Raw genomic sequence first — 19,350 nt, 5'->3', positions numbered from 1 at the left:
TTTCAAAGAAATTGTTGTTTGGGAAGTTATACGAATGGGCACTTTAGCACCCATACACGAAGTGAAATAATGGTTGAAACCCTTGGGAAGTTTTGGAAAGTTAAACCATGGGCTTAAGTCCCTTCAGATAGTACACTATTATACCTAATAGGCTATGAGAAGTTGAACCTATAGGTGTACGCCGTTTGAGTTTTAATGAACTCTAACACGTTGCAGTTTATTACGTTGAAAGTTCATGATTTATGTTTTTTTACTAGTCTCTAAATATGAGTTTCACTAGAATGAGAAGTTATATTCTGAAAATGGAAATATATGAACTTTGTGCCTGATTACACTTATGTAACTAGATCATGGTGTGATTTTGTGTTATTTTTTTGTAAGGCAAATATGTTATATTTTGGCAATATATGCTTACTGGTATTGTGTAACTCATGATGCTACACCTCTGTTTTTCAGGTAATGAGTAGAATCAATGGGATAGGGCGATCTTTATCTATAATAATAAAAAGCATTTTGTATCAACTGAAATGTTACAAAGGCTTTTTACTTAGGTATTGTAAACTTATATACTTCAAACCGCTCTTGACTATCAATAAAAGTTTTGTATTTTCCAAAATCTTATAAATTTTTACTGTTTTAAAATGACTCACGCCACATATACACATATCATATTCCAATATTATATGAATCATGAATTTGGGGGTGTGACACCATACATTTCAAAACATAGAACCAAAAAACCTATACTGCTACATAATGCAAATTGGTTCAAGATTACTAATATCCAAGTTGTATATAAAAATGTGAACTTGATAGGAGCATATTTATGCGACTTAAATGGCTTGTTCTCGTACATTTACGTTATGTTTCTTTAGTTATTTTAGTACTTTAAGCTATTTTCGTGTGTTTGTAGGTCCAAAGGGCTAAAGGAGCAAAAAGATGCATTTTGGAGACTTTTGGAGCACTTTTGGGCTAAGGACGGATAGCTTATGCTTGAAGCCAAAGTGTTGGACGAAATTGAAGACCTAATTGGAGCCAAAGTGTTGGAACCTTGTTCTCTTTAGTTTTAGGACATTTAAACCTTTCCTAATCCCAATCATGCCATGCATAACACACATCCATTCTAACACATTGTCATTGCACATGCATTTCCTTCATTAGTTAACCCACATGCACTTATCACTTATCATCACCACATATCATATCACTTAATCACTTATCACTTATCATCACCACTTAACCACTTATCATATCATAACCACATATCATATCACTTATCACTTATCACTTAACATAACATCCACCTACTTCACCTACAACATCCACTTCACCTACAACATCCACCTACTTCACCTACAACATCCACCCACTTCACCTACAACATCCACCTACTTCACCTACAACATCCACCCACTTCACCTACAACATCCACCCACTTCACCTACAACATCCACCTACTTCACCTACAACATCCACCTACTTCACCTACAAATGACATAGCCATATGTTCCCTCCACTACTCCTATAAATACCCTTGCATTCATTCATTCATAGACATCTCATTTCATACACAACACACCACAAACACATCCCTTTCTCTCTTAGCCGTGAGTCTCCCTTAGAATCCAAAAACCATCTTTCCATTTCCACCACTCCTCATCCATTTCCATAATCCCCCAAACCTCACCTTAGACCTTGTGCTACAACAACGAGGAAGATAAGAGGGCCTAAACGTTCATACAATTCAAGTGTGACTTGTTGGAATGTTTAGGTGTTTCTTTGATTTCAAAGTTTAAATTTAATTCTCTTTGTTTTGTACGTATGAGGAATGGAAGAGAAGAGTGCCTAAACGTTCATACAATTCAAGTTTGAGTTGTTGGAATGTTTAGGTGTTTCTTTGATTTCAAAGTTATGATAAACTAAACCCCCTTTAGCTAGGGGGTGATTCGAAATATATGTTTATGCTTGCATTTTGATTTGATTACTTCTAATTGCATTTCATAAGTTGTTGATTCAATTTGTTTAACCGTTTGATTGATAACTTATTTATGTATGTTTATTAAGAATGCGCGCTTAATTTTCATGCATGAATATGACGCTAGAATATAAGTGATTTTCACCTAATCGTTATGAACTTATATTCACAAGTAGTGGAGGTTGCTTATAAACAATCGCGTTAAATGAATTCTTGGCACGAGTTTCATGCTCATCATAGTAACGAATGCCTCGTCAACACTTATAGTTTTCATAATGCTTAATGATCTTTGATTGTATCTTTATTGTGCTGTTCACGTAAAGGACTTTTGGAGAATGTTGTGAATTGCGTTGCGCTAACCCATCCAATTCATTAACTTAAGGAAAACTTGACGGTTAATTTAAGCGGACCTAATTAACCCGGGGTGATGAGTTTCATAATTTATTGAAATGTAATTGGAAATCTTTTTATTATGCAAGTGTAACATATGTGGAGATGACCCCCTTAGCTAGCATTCATCCATTCTATTTCATCAATTTCATATTTACATTCTGTTTTAATTTGTTCATTTAATTTAATTTCGTATAAACTTAAATCCCCCTTTACTTTAATGTCAATTTAGTTAGAAATCATTTTAGTTTGTGTTTTTAAAAGCATTTTGAGTCTTTGGTTTGTCTTAGTGTTTTAAAGTTTAGTTTTACATTCTTTGAGTCTAGTTTAGAGTTTATTATTACGTTTTTACGTTTTTGAGTCAAATCCAAGTGATTAACAATCCCTCCTAATCCCCGGTCCAGAACGATCCCTACTTATACTTATACTACAATTGTCAAAAAGAGGGTTTAATTTGTGTGCGTATAAATTCCCGCATCAAATTTTGGCGCCGTTGCCGGGGATTAGAAAATTTGCTAATCCCTTGGATTGTTTGTTTCTGTATTGTCTTTTAGATTTAGTTTTTATTTGTGTTTTGTTTGTTAAGAACAACATGGCACTTGATAACGCTTCTCTTTTGTCACAGCTCATGGAAAGGTCCCAAATGCAAAGAGTTGATATATCTAATCTTCAATCAAGGAATAACGTGTTTTCCAATACTTACAATTCAGATTGGAGTGATCATTCAAACTCTATGTGGTGGGAACCTCAAAATGCTCAACAAGGAGGATATTGGCAGCCACCACAACCTCATATTCAATATGCCCAACCAAACTCAAGTTCGTCAATAGATTATAATCAAAAACTTAATGAATTAATTTGTTTGGTGCAGGGCTCACAAAATCAAGACAATGAGGCTCAACAAGAAGGATATTGGCAGCCATATGAGGAGTTCTATTCAACGCCTATGCAGCCACCACAAAGGTTGGACCACTTGGATAAGCAAATTGGGCAGATCGCGGAGTTCGTAGGACAGTTTCGAGACCAAGGCGAACTCCCTAGTTCAACCATTGCAAATCAGAAGGGGGAATTTGAAAACACCAATGCTATCATGTTGAGAAGTGACAAGGAGGTTGGAACGGACCCTCAACCATCAAAATCAAATCACAAGGAAGAGGAATACACCCAACCCACGGAAAGGGTGGAAACACCTTTACCGGAGGCACCTATTGCTCCTATGCCATCTAATACAGGTATGGTTGTTCCAAATTTCATTATTTTTAACCCCGTTCCAACAAGTATCCCTATTCCTTGCAGATTCATGACTTCCAAGGAAGAAGAAGGTGAAAAAGACATCTTGGAAGCCCTTTCAAAGGTGACAAGTAGGGAATGTCATGAATTCATCAAAGAGGACGTTCTTGAAACCACAAAATCCAAAGAAGTTAAATTTGATGACATTGGACAAGTCATAACCATCACTTGCAATCTGGCCAAGTCCAATATCCCTGAAACTTTCAAAGGAGTGGTGTTTGTCATTGAGTTCTTGTCGGACAAAACAAGTAAGTTTTTTTTTCCAAATTCCATTAGATTTTATACTAACTTGCTATTTTTTTTGAATCAGGCACCTACACTAGAATTCAAACCAATGCCGGTTCACTTCAAGTATCACCTTCCATTCAAGGACCAATTCCTTGCCGTTTGATTTTATTTATGTTAAAAAAAAAAAAAAAAAAAAAAAAAAAAAAAAAAATATTGAAAGACACTAAACATGGAGAAAGATGGAGCCTTCACAGAGGATGTTTACGTGAAGCCCCACTACGAGGCGTCGAAGCGGAAGGCATAGGAGCAGAAGGCATAGAAGCAGAAGGCATCGGGGCAGAAGACATAGGAGCGGAAGGCATCGGAGCTCGAGGCATCGAAGATAGAGCATTTGAGGCCTCAATACTTGGCCAAACGCTGGATGATCCAGGAAAAAGGTGCCTCTGGAGATAAGACGCAAGCCTTTGACGGTCACTGTGAATTCGACCCTCAGATTCTTGCAGCTCATCAAGCTTCCTCTTCATCCCCGACGAATAGTTATTTGCAAGCACATGCAAACTTCTATTCTCGTACTTAAGCTGCTGGATCTCTTGCTTAAGTCTTTCCACCTCTGCCATCAACGATTCCACTTGGCGGGACCGAGCAAGCAGGCGTTGGCCCATGTTGGACACAGAACTCGCACACTGAACACTAAGTGCGAGGGACTCTTGAACGGCCAACTCATCGGACCGTCCTGACAGCAGCCTACTATCTTTTGGAGTGAGGAGGTTTTTAGCTACTATTGTAGCTGTTGTGGCGTCCTGCATCACAGAGTCTTCACCTGAAAGAGGACCGTTAGAAGATAAAAAAGAAGGGCGCCATACATTACCTTGACGGGGCGCAACCGGATCGCTGCTGAGACTCAAATCTAAGCTAAGGTTCGATGAGTTTGCCATTTTTTTCAAAAGTGTTCAAAGAGAAGGGGTGGATGGAGTTAAAATTTCACAAAGGGCCGGAGTCGAGTTTCAGGAATGGGAAATCTTCAGAGTGTGTGTCTTGGGGTGATTGATAGCTCTATAAAAAGCCAAGACGACGCGTCCACCGATTCAAAGAGCCGGATTTTCCGGCGTAATTTAGGCGACGCTCCCTCGGCTTTTCAGAAAACGCGTTCAACTTTGTCAAAAGATTTCTGACAAAGCTGAAAACACGTGGAGGCCATCATCGCATCTACACATCTTTAGCCGACAAGCGCAAAGTTCGGCGACGCTTTCTCTGCTTTTCAGAAGACGCGTGCAGCTTTGTCAAAAGGAGCCGCATCTGCACTACCACGTGTCGTTCAGAAAGCGAAGGGGCGTCGTTCAGAAATCGAAGGGGCGCCTGCTCAGAAATCGAAGAGGCGTATTCAAAGATCGAAGAGGCGCCACTATTTCAAAGAACCGGATTTGCGGGATCAAAACGTTTGTCGACAAGGGTAAAAAGTACCACCACTTGATATTATCTCTATATATGTCGACCTTCGTCTTTTATGGCAGGGCAAACCTGAAGAAAATGCCCAACTCTCCCTCACCTCTGAGGGCGCACTCCCAGCAAAGCCTTTCAAAATACTCAATTCTTTCTTCTTCCCCAAAGATGATACCAGATGCCTGGAGTACATATGACCCAGGAGGAAACGGCGGATTGAAGCATGTGCTGATTCATTCGCCGCTTCTTCAAAGCAAAGGTATCTCATATCATCAAGGTCAAAAGCAAAAGTATCTCATATCATGCTCTTTCCCTGTCTTTTTCTTTGTCATTGTTCTTACTTGCATGGCAAAGTAAAAGAAGCAATCAGCCGGCACTTGGAGTCAGTCTTCCGATCTGGAGCCAACTGCCTGGAATCTATTCCTGATTGCTTACCTAGCGTTGCTCTCGAGTAGTCATCTTCAACGGTTGTTACACTTCCAGAGAAGGGACCACTCCTGCAAAGATTGAACAAAGAAACAGATAACAGGAGGAAGCTTAGACCTTCGGGGGAAACCAAAAGAACCATCCTGCTGCCCAGTTCAAGAAGTAGCACAAAGGAAAATCAACGATGGGCAGAAACCAGTTCAAGAGTAAGCCTGTGGAATCACAAAGATCAAAGCCTCAATGCTATCCCCAAGGAGAAGAGGGAATTTACACTCCATAACCAGATTTGCGTCCCTAAACTCTTCTCTTTGTTAATTACATTATGCCATGTTTAATATGTTTAGTTGCTTTTTGTGTGTTTACTTATGTTTTGTGTGAATCTATGCTTAAAACATTGAGGACAATGTTTGATTTAAGTGTGGGGGGGTAACTAAAGTGTTTTGATGCAAATTCGTAGGGTTTTATCCACCATAACTTCTAATGTTGTTCCTTGCTATTTTAAGGTGTTTTTAAGTTGTTTTAGAGTGTTTTAGTGTGTTTTGTTTTATAATTTGAAAATCCCATAAAAATTTGAAAAATTGTTTTGAAAAACCCAAAAAGAGTTGTTTTAAAGTTGTTTTTGTGTGTGTGTTTGTGTCTTAGGGTACCTTCCAACACAATGATAAGGATTTGGTTTATAATTGCATGACGGTTAGAAAGAGTTATAAACATAGAGAAAAGTTTGATTTACTCTTGGTATATGCTTGGTTATGGTTATAATGTATGACTTCACATGCAATCATAAAAGAAAAAAAAAATTCGTTTTTGTAACATGCTTGAAGGAAGAAACTCAAACAAACGCTACATCCCTGTGAGACTCGAGCCATTACTTTCTTTGGAGAGTTATTTTCTGTGATTCTTTATTTTCTAAAGTTGTTGCATGATCTCATTATTCCTTGCTTGGTTGCTACTTAGAATGCAATTGTATCATGATAGAACTAAATGCTAGAACTCATGCCCATTTCATTCAAAGCATGTTATTGATTTGCATAACACATATTCAAGAAGAAGTTGTGTAGTGACCACCACCATAGCCAAATAGCCTTACTTCCCATACTTCGTATATGTTGTAAGTTTTAACCCCGTTGAGCCTTGTTTAGCCTTTATTCTTTGTTTACCCACATTTTCCTCACCTAGCCTAGTTTAGGACAATCCCCACCCTTGTTCTTAAAAGATAGTGAGCATGACTTAATTGAATTCCTTTTGAGTTACATTATGAAAGAAAATAAGTGTGGGGGAGAGAATGTTTAAGTGTTGATGTTTTGAGATTCAAAAGAAAAGAAAAAAAAAGAGAAAAGAAAGAAAGAAAAAAAAAAAAAAGAGCTTGAAAAAAAAAATAAAAAAAAAATGAAAGAATAAGTGATTGAAGAAAGGTTCCAAAACACCAATTCTGGGCGTAAATTGTCTAAATTCTCCCTTTTTGTTCAAAAGTTGAGTTTTCATTCAAAAGTGAATTCTAAGTTGATTCAAATGCTTTGCTCACTATTTCTTTAAAAACCTTTGTTTTCCATATCCATTCCTTGTTATCCACATACCCCAAGCCCCATTACAACCCTTGACTTCTATATTGAGTGTTATGTATTTCAATTGTGGAGTTTGAACTTGGTATGAGCTTATGGTGTCACTGGTTCTCGCGTCTAAGTAGTAGCATTCCATTCATGAGATCATATCTAAACATGCTTATTAACTCCAGAAAATGCTTTCCTTATTATAACATATGTGAGTGTTCGTCTACATGTTTACATCAATCTTCTCACATATACCTAGTGCAGGGTGTGTAGTCAGAAAATCTGTGTGAAAAACGAGAGTACATCTAGTAAGAAATTGAGGGAATTCTCTAAGGCATGTTACTACATTCAAAACATGGTTTTAAATGCTTAATTGTGAACTAGTATGTGGTGACTATGATTAAGAATGTACTTAAGTGTAAAGATGGCTCAAATCTGTGAGAATAATGATTTTTAACTTGTCATGTGCATTGGAAGTCCCTGATACGATTGTTGGAAGGTGTAGGTTGTGTTTTGTTCTTTTTGTTTTGTTTTTCTGTTTTGCTCGAGGACTAGCAAAAGCTAAGTGTGGGGGTATTTGATAGGAGCATATTTATGCGACTTAAATGGCTTGTTCTCGTACATTTACGTTATGTTTCTTTAGTTATTTTAGTACTTTAAGCTATTTTCGTGTGTTTGTAGGTCCAAAGGGCTAAAGGAGCAAAAAGATGCATTTTGGAGACTTTTGGAGCACTTTTGGGCTAAGGACGGATAGCTTATGCTTGAAGCCAAAGTGTTGGACGAAATTGAAGACCTAATTGGAGCCAAAGTGTTGGAACCTTGTTCTCTTTAGTTTTAGGACATTTAAACCTTTCCTAATCCCAATCATGCCATGCATAACACACATCCATTCTAACACATTGTCATTGCACATGCATTTCCTTCATTAGTTAACCCACATGCACTTATCACTTATCATCACCACATATCATATCACTTAATCACTTATCACTTATCATCACCACTTAACCACTTATCATATCATAACCACATATCATATCACTTATCACTTATCACTTAACATAACATCCACCTACTTCACCTACAACATCCACTTCACCTACAACATCCACCTACTTCACCTACAACATCCACCCACTTCACCTACAACATCCACCTACTTCACCTACAACATCCACCCACTTCACCTACAACATCCACCCACTTCACCTACAACATCCACCTACTTCACCTACAACATCCACCTACTTCACCTACAAATGACATAGCCATATGTTCCCTCCACTACTCCTATAAATACCCTTGCATTCATTCATTCATAGACATCTCATTTCATACACAACACACCACAAACACATCCCTTTCTCTCTTAGCCGTGAGTCTCCCTTAGAATCCAAAAACCATCTTTCCATTTCCACCACTCCTCATCCATTTCCATAATCCCCCAAACCTCACCTTAGACCTTGTGCTACAACAACGAGGAAGATAAGAGGGCCTAAACGTTCATACAATTCAAGTGTGACTTGTTGGAATGTTTAGGTGTTTCTTTGATTTCAAAGTTTAAATTTAATTCTCTTTGTTTTGTACGTATGAGGAATGGAAGAGAAGAGTGCCTAAACGTTCATACAATTCAAGTTTGAGTTGTTGGAATGTTTAGGTGTTTCTTTGATTTCAAAGTTATGATAAACTAAACCCCCTTTAGCTAGGGGGTGATTCGAAATATATGTTTATGCTTGCATTTTGATTTGATTACTTCTAATTGCATTTCATAAGTTGTTGATTCAATTTGTTTAACCGTTTGATTGATAACTTATTTATGTATGTTTATTAAGAATGCGCGCTTAATTTTCATGCATGAATATGACGCTAGAATATAAGTGATTTTCACCTAATCGTTATGAACTTATATTCACAAGTAGTGGAGGTTGCTTATAAACAATCGCGTTAAATGAATTCTTGGCACGAGTTTCATGCTCATCATAGTAACGAATGCCTCGTCAACACTTATAGTTTTCATAATGCTTAATGATCTTTGATTGTATCTTTATTGTGCTGTTCACGTAAAGGACTTTTGGAGAATGTTGTGAATTGCGTTGCGCTAACCCATCCAATTCATTAACTTAAGGAAAACTTGACGGTTAATTTAAGCGGACCTAATTAACCCGGGGTGATGAGTTTCATAATTTATTGAAATGTAATTGGAAATCTTTTTATTATGCAAGTGTAACATATGTGGAGATGACCCCCTTAGCTAGCATTCATCCATTCTATTTCATCAATTTCATATTTACATTCTGTTTTAATTTGTTCATTTAATTTAATTTCGTATAAACTTAAATCCCCCTTTACTTTAATGTCAATTTAGTTAGAAATCATTTTAGTTTGTGTTTTTAAAAGCATTTTGAGTCTTTGGTTTGTCTTAGTGTTTTAAAGTTTAGTTTTACATTCTTTGAGTCTAGTTTAGAGTTTATTATTACGTTTTTACGTTTTTGAGTCAAATCCAAGTGATTAACAATCCCTCCTAATCCCCGGTCCAGAACGATCCCTACTTATACTTATACTACAATTGTCAAAAAGAGGGTTTAATTTGTGTGCGTATAAATTCCCGCATCAGAACTCACTTATAGGGCAACCAAAATTATTCACTCCCACTCATCTAGCCAAACTTAATAACAATAATGTTAAGCTTCAGTTAACAACAAATCATGCTAACTTCCACATTACTCAAACACAATCAGTAATAAAGTAATAATTCAACCACTTGCTTAATCAAACTGCAATTCGATTTATAAGGACAAAATGGATTATAACTTCACAAGAGACGTGAATTAGCTAGAAAAACAAAACCAAAATGGTTTGCTCACACTCATCCATGCCAAACTCAGTATTAACAAATAATATTTAGTTTCAATCATCTCATTACTTAAACATAATGAATAACATGATCATCATTCAACAAATTGGTTGAACAAAAACCTTAAAAAGATCCATAAGCAACACCATGAATAATTATAATTCTACCAACTGCCTTATCAAATTAGAAACAATTTTAAAGCATCATAAGAATTATAATCTAAAACTAATAGCTGTCCTAAATACCCTTAGACCTACTCCAACCTTGGAGTAAAACTCAAATTTTAAGTTCTAAATCCACCAAAACTTGCCCAACTCTTGGGGCAAATATGATTTTTAACCCAAAACTTATTTCTGGGGCAAATTTAGGCCAGGATTCTCCCCTGGGTTAGTAGTCGCCCACCATATATGTGTCACATCCCGGCCCGGGGCGAATCACTTCACGGGCCCGCTCCACCACCGTAGCACGATATTGTCCGCTTTGGGCTTACCATTTCCTCACGGTTTTGTTTTTGGGAACTCACGAGCAACTTCCCAACGGGTCACCCATCATGGGATTGCTCTAGCCCCTTTCTCGCTTAACTTCAGAGTTCCTATGGAACTCGAAGCCAGTGAGCTCCCAAAAGGCCTCGTGCTAGGTAGGGATGGGAATATACATTTAAGGATAACTTCCCTGGGCGATGTGGGATGTTATAATTCACCTCCCTTAGGGGCCTAATGTCCTCGTCGGCACACATGCGGCTAGGGTTAGGCTTTGATACCAATTGTCACATCCCAGCCTAGGTTGGATCACTTCCTGGGCCCGCTTCACCACCGTAGCACAATATTGTCCGCTTTGGGCTTACCATTCCTTCACGGTTTTGTTTTTGGGAACTCACGAGCAACTTCCCAGTGGGTAACCCATCATGGGATTGCTCTAACCCCTCTTCTCGCTTAACTTCGAAGTTCCTACGAAACCCGAAGCCAGTGATGTGGGATGTTATAATATGTGTGCGTTTTTAGTTATATATATATATTTATAAATTCATTGAATCCAACAGCTAAGAATGATCAAATCCAACGGTAAAAAAAAAAAAATAAATAAAATCTAAAGGTTCAAATTTAAATCCAGCGGCTAAAGTAATTAAAAAAAAATTATTTTTTGTGTTTCATATTCTTTCATAGTGTTTCACAAGTTTCATGGTGTCGGTTTATTGATTTTTCAATATTTATCGAAATCTAAATATTTTTAGGTTATATTCATAAAATTAAATTATGATAATCTACATTTTTTTTTAAAATGTTACTTTAAGAAAAATATTATCTTAAATTCATTCTTTAACAATCTCAAGCTAAAAATTTAACCTAGAAGATTGGAGCAGAAAAACTATTTATGGGTTAAAAAATTTAGGTTTAAATGATACACCCCGATCGAGATCAGGGCATGCTGACCGTCACGTGGAAGTGACGTAGCCATGTGCGCAGTGCGGAAGCTAATAAAATAATAATGAAAATAGTAATACGAATAAATAAAAACTGGTTTTACATAAAGTAATAATAAGTGCAACGTAAGTGCGACGCCTAGATCAGAGCATAAAGCCTAAGCAATCCAAAAGAAAATGATGCGACAACAATACACCCGAAGGTGGCCCTACGCTGGTGATCGTCTGTCAGAAATGCCCGGAAAAGTCCTCTGGGAAACCACCAAACCTGCTAATCAACTAGAACCTGGAGGGGCGCAAAACAAAAGCGTGAGTGGGCAAAAACAAAGCTTTTCGAAAACCATTTAATAAATAAGTTCTAACCCCTCGCCGTAAAACCTGTATACTTCCCAGAAAATAGATATACATATATATATATATATATATATATATATACCAATCATGCTCAAGAATATGCCATGCCAAAACCTCAAAATGGAATGCAAGTGCTCATGTATAAATCATATCAATAACATATAGTCTGGCAGCCGGAGTCACCTAACGTGACCTGTACGGCTGAATCTAGAGCTCAAATCTCAATCTCACTAACTAGACTTGCACACGAGTCGGAACCACCTAAAGTGGTCTGTACGACAGGCCTAGGCGTAACATATATATATGCTCAAGTGTTACGATCACGTGAAGGCTGGGCGAATAATCGCGGGTCACCTGATAGGAGCATATTCATGCGACTTAAATGGCTTGTTCTCGTACATTTACGTTATGTTTCTTTAGTTATTTTAGTTCTTTATGCTTCTTTTGTGTGTTTTCAGGTTCTAAGGGCTTAGGGAGCAAGAAAGTGCATTTTGAGGCCATTTGGAGCATTTTTGGGCATGGATTGGATAGCTTATCCATGGAGCCAAGAGGATGGACGAATTTGAAGGCCTTGTATTCACTTTGGACATAAAACAAAGGGCCTAGCCCATTCTCTCTTATTCTCTCCCTTATAGCCATGCAAAGAACCATCAATTCCATCAAAAACAATCCATCAATTCACATGCAAAACCACCATTAACACACATGCACCCAAACAAAGCCAACCTAGCTAACCCTACATGCATTCTTTATTCACTCTTCATCATTGCATTCATTCTCCAAACACTTTCATTAATTAAATCACATTTGCACATCCACTCATTCTTTCCCCAAAGCCGTCTATTCCCAATCCCTTTCCAACATTACACATGCATTTCAAACCTTTCAACACCCTTTAATCATCCCCCTTTAAGTTATGATTTTATTTCCTAACCCTACATGCATTATTTATTAGCATCTTCACATGCATTCACACACACTTCACACAAACAATACCGTGCATTTCCACAATCCCATTCAACACATGCATTCCCTTCACATTCACCCACATGCACATTCAATCATTCACTCATGCACCCTTTATTCTTCATCAATTCAGCCATAAGACATTATCATTGCATAACATTCCATTTCCACCTCTTTCCAACCTAATTTACATGCATATCAACCCTACATGCATTCACTCTTCATAATTCATCATCAATCTCACTCCTTTGCCGTGGGTTCCTATCTCATTTCAGATTGGCATTCCACTTCATTGCACATGCATCTTAATAAATCAACACATACATTCATTATTCATTTACTTTGCATCCTTTAATTTAATCACAAGCACATTCAAACAAACACAACACCAAACCGTGCAAAACATTATCAATTCATTTCACATTCATTCCCTAGCATTCCCATCATAATTCCACCACCAATTCAGCCACATACTTTCATCATCATAACCCACCTACATTCCACCTAATTCACAAGCTTTTCCCAAACAAACAAATCAGCTTTCACATGCCTTCACATTGCATTTCCAGCACCAAAACATGCATTCACATGCATTTCCATCAACAACAACTCAATGCCGTGGCTCCCCCTTTGAAATTCCAGCTTTCCCATTCATCATTTCACCAACAATTCAGCCACATTCCACATGCATAACCAACCTAGTGTCACTTCCATTCATTCCCTTTAATCATTCAGCCACCATCATACATTTATTCTCTTCCCAAACACATTCACAAACACCATCAAAACCGTGAGTTCCCACTCCCATTTCCAGCTTTCCACAACTTTTCCTAGCTATTTTATTACATACATTCCCCCTTCATTATTCCAATCACATGCACCCATAATCATTCATTCCCTCCTAGCTACAATATTCCCTCTTTCCTTCCTTCATTCACCTATAAATAAGCATCCATTACACCTCAATTCTCATTCACTCTTCCAATCTCATTTCATACACAACACACCACAAACACATCCCTTTCTCTCTTAGCCGTGAGTCTCCCTTAGAATCCAAAAACCATCTTTCCATTTCCATCACTCCTCACTCCATTCCACACTTCCATTCCCCCAAACCAACTATCCTTAGACCTTATGCTACAATAAAGAGGAAGAGAAGAGGGCTTAAACGTTCATACAATTCAAGTTTGAGTTGTTGGAATGTTTAGGTGTTTCTTTGATTTCAAAGTTTAAATTCAATTCTCTTTGTTTTGTACGTATGAGGAATGGAAGAGAAGAGTGCCTAAACATTCATACAATTCAAGTTTGAGTTGTTGGAATGTTTAGGTGTTTCTTTGATTTCAAAGTTATAAGGAACTAATCCCCCTTTAGCTAAGGGGTGATTCGAAACTATGTTTATATTTGCAATATGAATTGATTAACTTTCGTTGGAATTTCATAAGTTGTGGATTCAATTTGTTTAACCGTTTGATTGATAACTTATTTATGAATGTTTATTAAGAATGCGCGCTTAATTTTCATACATAAATATGACGCTAGAATATAAGTGAATTTCACCTAATCGTTATGAACTTATATTCACAAGTAGTGGAGGTTGCTTATAAACAATCGTGTTAAACGAATTCTTGGCATAAGTTTCATGCGTATTCCATAGTAACGAATGCCTCGTCAATACTTATAGCTTTCATAATGCTTAATGATCTTTGATTGTATCTTTATTGTGCTTTTCACGTAAAGGACTTTTGGAGAATGTGGTGAATTGCGTTGCGCTAACCCATCCAATTCATTGATTTAAGGAGAACTTGACGGTTAATTTAAGCGGACCTAATTAACCCGGGGTGTTGAGTTTCATAATTTATCGAAAGACCAACTGAGAATCAATCTTGTATGCAAGTGTAACATGTGTGGAGAAGAACCCCTTAGCTATTCTATCATCCATTCATTCCATTTCATCAATTTCATATTTACATTCTGTTTTAATTTGTTCATTTAATTTAATTTCGTATAAACTTAAATCCCCCTTTACTTTAATGTCAAATTAGTTAGAAATCAATTTAGTTTATGTTTTAAAGCATTTTGAGTCTTTGGTTTGTTTTAGTGTTTTAAAATTTAGTTTTACATTCTTTGAGTCTAGTTTAGTGTTTTATATTACGTTTTTACGTTTTTGAGTCAAATCCAAGTGATTAACAATCCCTCCTAATCCCCGGTCCAGAACGATCCCTACTTATACATATACTACAATTTGACGAAAATAGGATTTAATTTGTGTGCGTATAAATCCCGCATCATCACCTACGAGTCGGAACCACCTAAAGTGGTTTGTACGATAGGACTATGCACCTAACTTGGATCCAAGCTGAGCGTGTGGTGCGGGAGGTGAACATCACGTGAAGGACTCTGCCCAACTTTGGGCGGGAGCACTAACACCGGGGTGCAGGTTATGAGCTCTCTAAGCATCTCAAATCACTACTGAACGTAAATATGAATTACACTTACCTGGCACTTACCTGTGCGTCCGCAACACCAAATATGCATAAATATATAAACGACTAATAATGCAACTAACGATGCATAAACAACGGTAATATAATGCATGGCTGATAGGAGCATATTCATGCGACTTAAATGGCTTGTTCTCGTGCATTTACGTTATGTTTCTTTAGTTATTTTAGTACTTTAAGCTATTTTCGTGTGTTTATAGGTCCAAAGGGCTAATGGAGCAAAAAGATGCATTTTGGAGACTTTTGGAGCACTTTTGGGCTAAGGATGGATAGCTTATGCTTGGAGCCAAAGTGTTGGACGAAATTGAAGACCTAATTGAAGACCAAAGTGTTGGAACCTTGTTCTCTTTAGTTTTAGGACATTTAAAACCTTTCCTAATCCCAATCATGCCATGCATAACACACATCCATTCTAACACATTGTCATTGCACATGCATTTCCTTCATTAGTTAATTCACATGCTCCATACTTATCATCACCACTCATTACTTATCACATATCATCACCACTTACCACTTATCATTCACCACTTATCATATCATACATTCATTTATCACTTATCATAATCATTCACTTATCACTTAACATATCATACACTTATCACTTATCACTCATAATCACCTACAACATCCACCTACTTCACCTACAAATGACATAGCCATATGTTCCCTCCACTACTCCTATAAATACCCTTGCATTCATTCATTCATGAACATCTCATTTCATACACAACACATTACAAACACATTCTCCCTTCCCTAGCCGTGAGCTTCCCATCCATTCCCTTATAATCCAAACACCACTCCTCATCCATTTCCATAATCCCCCAAACCTCACCTTAGACCTTGTGCTACAACAACGAGGAAGATAAGAGGGCCTAAACGTTCATACAATTCAAGTGTGAGTTGTTGGAATGTTTAGGTGTTTCTTTGATTTCAAAGTTTAAATTTAATTCTCTTTGTTTTGTATGTATGAGGAATGGAAGAGAAGAGTGCCTAAACGTTCATACAATTCAAGTTTGAGTTGTTGGAATGTTTAGGTGTTTCTTTGATTTCAAAGTTATGAGGAACTAAACCCTTTTTGGCTAGGGGTGATTTCAATACCATGATTATTTATGTGATATGAATTGATGAATTCCGGTTATGAACTCTTGATTCGTGAATGCAATTGGCTTAACTATTTGATGATTAACTTATTTGTGTTTGTTGATTGAGGGTCGACACTTAATTAGCATGCATGAATATGTGGCTAAAGTTTAAGAAGGTTTCACATAATCATTACTAACTTATACTTGAAAGTAGTGAAGGTCGCTTGTCACGATCGCGTTAAGTTTAATTCTTAGCATGAGCAACATGATGTCATAGTTGCAAATGCTTTGTCAATGCTTATGGTTTTCATTATTCTTAATGATCTTCGATTGTATCTCTATTATGATGACATGTAGGGAACTTTTGAGAATGTTTTGGGTTGTCGAATGATGCCATCCAATCCAATAATATAAGGAAAATCTGAGGGTTAACTAGTGATGTCACAGTTAATTTGGGGCATTGTCGTTCATAATTCAATGAAGGAATAACTGGAAATTGATTCATATGCATAAATATCATGTGTAGAGAAAGAACCCTTAGCTAGCTTCCCATCCATTCATTTCCGTCAAATCCATATTTACAATTTGTTTTGTTTCCAAGTATTCATTTTAGTTTAAATTCGTCCAAATCCAATTCCCCCCTATTTCGTTGAAGTCTTAGTCTTAATCTTTCTTATTTTTAGTTTTGCTTTCTTCGAGCATTAAATAGTGTTTTATATTGTGTTTTTATGTTTTTAAGTCAATTTAGAAGGTTTTAGCAAGCCCTCCTAATCCCCGGTCTAGAACGATCCCTACTTATACTTATACTACAAATTGACAAAAAGAGGGTTTAATTTGTGTGCGTATAATTCTCGCATCAAATTTTTGGCGCCGTTGCCGGGGATTAGCAACTTTGCTAATCCCTTGGTTCTTTTCTTTTTTTTTGGTTTAGTTGTTTTCGTTTTAGTTTCTAACTTAGTGTTGTTTTCTTTGTTTGTTGTTACTTTTGATATTTGATTTAGTTCTCTTTCTTTGATTTTAGGTACTAGAGAAGTAAGATATGGATTTTGCTAGCATTCAAGCTCAATTGGCAAATCTTACTTCTAAATTGTTGCCGTATGCCGAAAGGACCACAATGCAGAGTGTCCCTACATTTGGTGCTTCATATAGGCAAGGATTTCAAGCCAATCAATGTCCACAAAGAGATTGGAGGGATCATTCAAACTCTATATGGTGGGAAGATCAACAAGTTCAACGTGAAGCATATTGGCAACCATATGAGGAGTTCTATTCAAGACCTATGCAGCCACCACAACTTCATATGCAATATGCTCAATTAAATTAAAGTTCGCCAATAGATTATATTCAAATTCTTAATGAAATAAATTCTTTGGCGCAGGGGTCACAAAATCAAGCCAAGGAGGCTCAACAAGAAGCATATTGGCAACCATATGAGGAGTTCAATACAACACCTATGCAGCCACCACAACCTCCCCCACAACAATTCCAATCAAGTTCAAGTATGTCCATGGATAATGATAAAAATTTTCAATTACTAACCTCTTTGACGCGGGACGAACAAAATCAAGACAAGAAGTTGGGTAAATTAGACGAGCAATTTGGGCAGATTATGGAGTTCATGAAACAAATTCAAGAGCAAAGTGAACTCTCCAACTCAACTATTGAAAACTCGAAGGAAGATTTTGAAATCCATAATGCTATCACTTTGGGAAGTGCTATGGAGGTTGGAGCTGACCTAAAAATGTCCAAACATAGCCTAGAAGTGGATGAAGAGCTGCTAATTGAGGAGGAGGAAGAAGACATGCACACGGCAAGGGTAGAACAACCCTTGCCGCAGCCCCCTAAGCCCTCTAAACCACCCACCACCAGTAAGGACGTCCCAATTCCATGTTATTCTGATGTTATTCCACCCAATGTCCCTTTTCCTAGCAGGTTTTTGATTCCCAACCAAGAAGAGAGTAAAAAGGACATCGTGGAAGCCTTCCCAAAGGTGCAAAATGCTATTCAAATTCTTGGTGCAACACAGCAAGTTTTAGATGGTGTTGAATTCTTCAAAGGACTTTGTACACCAAGAAGAATGATTCAAGAGAAGGTAGTGGCTGGAGAAGATGTAGAAGGCATCAAAGAGGACATATTTGAAACCACAATTCCCATGGAAGTTGGATTTTATGACACGGGACAAGTCATAACTTTCGAAGGGGTGTTTATTCTGGAGTTCATTTTGGAGCACACAGGTAAGCCGCCTCCCCGAATTTCAATTTTCTTTTATACTAACATGTGGTTAATGATTCAGGCACCCAATCTGGAATTTAAACTATTACCGGATCATTTCAAGTATCACCGCCCATTCAAAGATAAATTCCATGCCGTTTGATTTTATTTATGTAAAAAAAAAAAAAAAAAAAAAAAAAAAAAAAAAAGATACTAAACATGGAGAAAGATGGAGCCTTCACAGAGGATGTTTACGTGAAGCCCCGCTACGAGGCGTCGAAGCAGAAGGAATAGAAGCGGAAGGCATAGGAGCGGAAGGCGTAGAAGCGGGAGGCATCGGAGCGGAAGCCATCGGAGCTAGAGCATTCCAGGCCTCAATACTTGGCCAAGCGCTGGATGACCCAGGAAAAAGGTGCCTCTGGAGACAAGCCGCAAGCCTTTGACGGTCACTGTGAATTCGACCCTCAGATTCTTGCAGCTCATCAAGCTTTCTCTTCATGCCCGACGAATAGTTATTTGCAAGCACATGCAAACTTCTATTCTCGTACTTAAGCTGCTGGATCTCTTGCTTAAGACTCTCCACCTCTGCCATCAATGATTCCACCTGACGGGAGCGGGCAAGCAGGCGTTGGCCCATGTTGGACACAGAACTCGCACACT

Source organism: Pyrus communis, chromosome 11 (genome assembly GCF_041283825.1).
Source record: "Pyrus communis isolate YQ-2024b chromosome 11, ASM4128382v1, whole genome shotgun sequence".
NCBI classification, from domain to species: domain Eukaryota; kingdom Viridiplantae; phylum Streptophyta; class Magnoliopsida; order Rosales; family Rosaceae; genus Pyrus; species Pyrus communis.
This window is presented reverse-complemented; position numbering follows the sequence as displayed.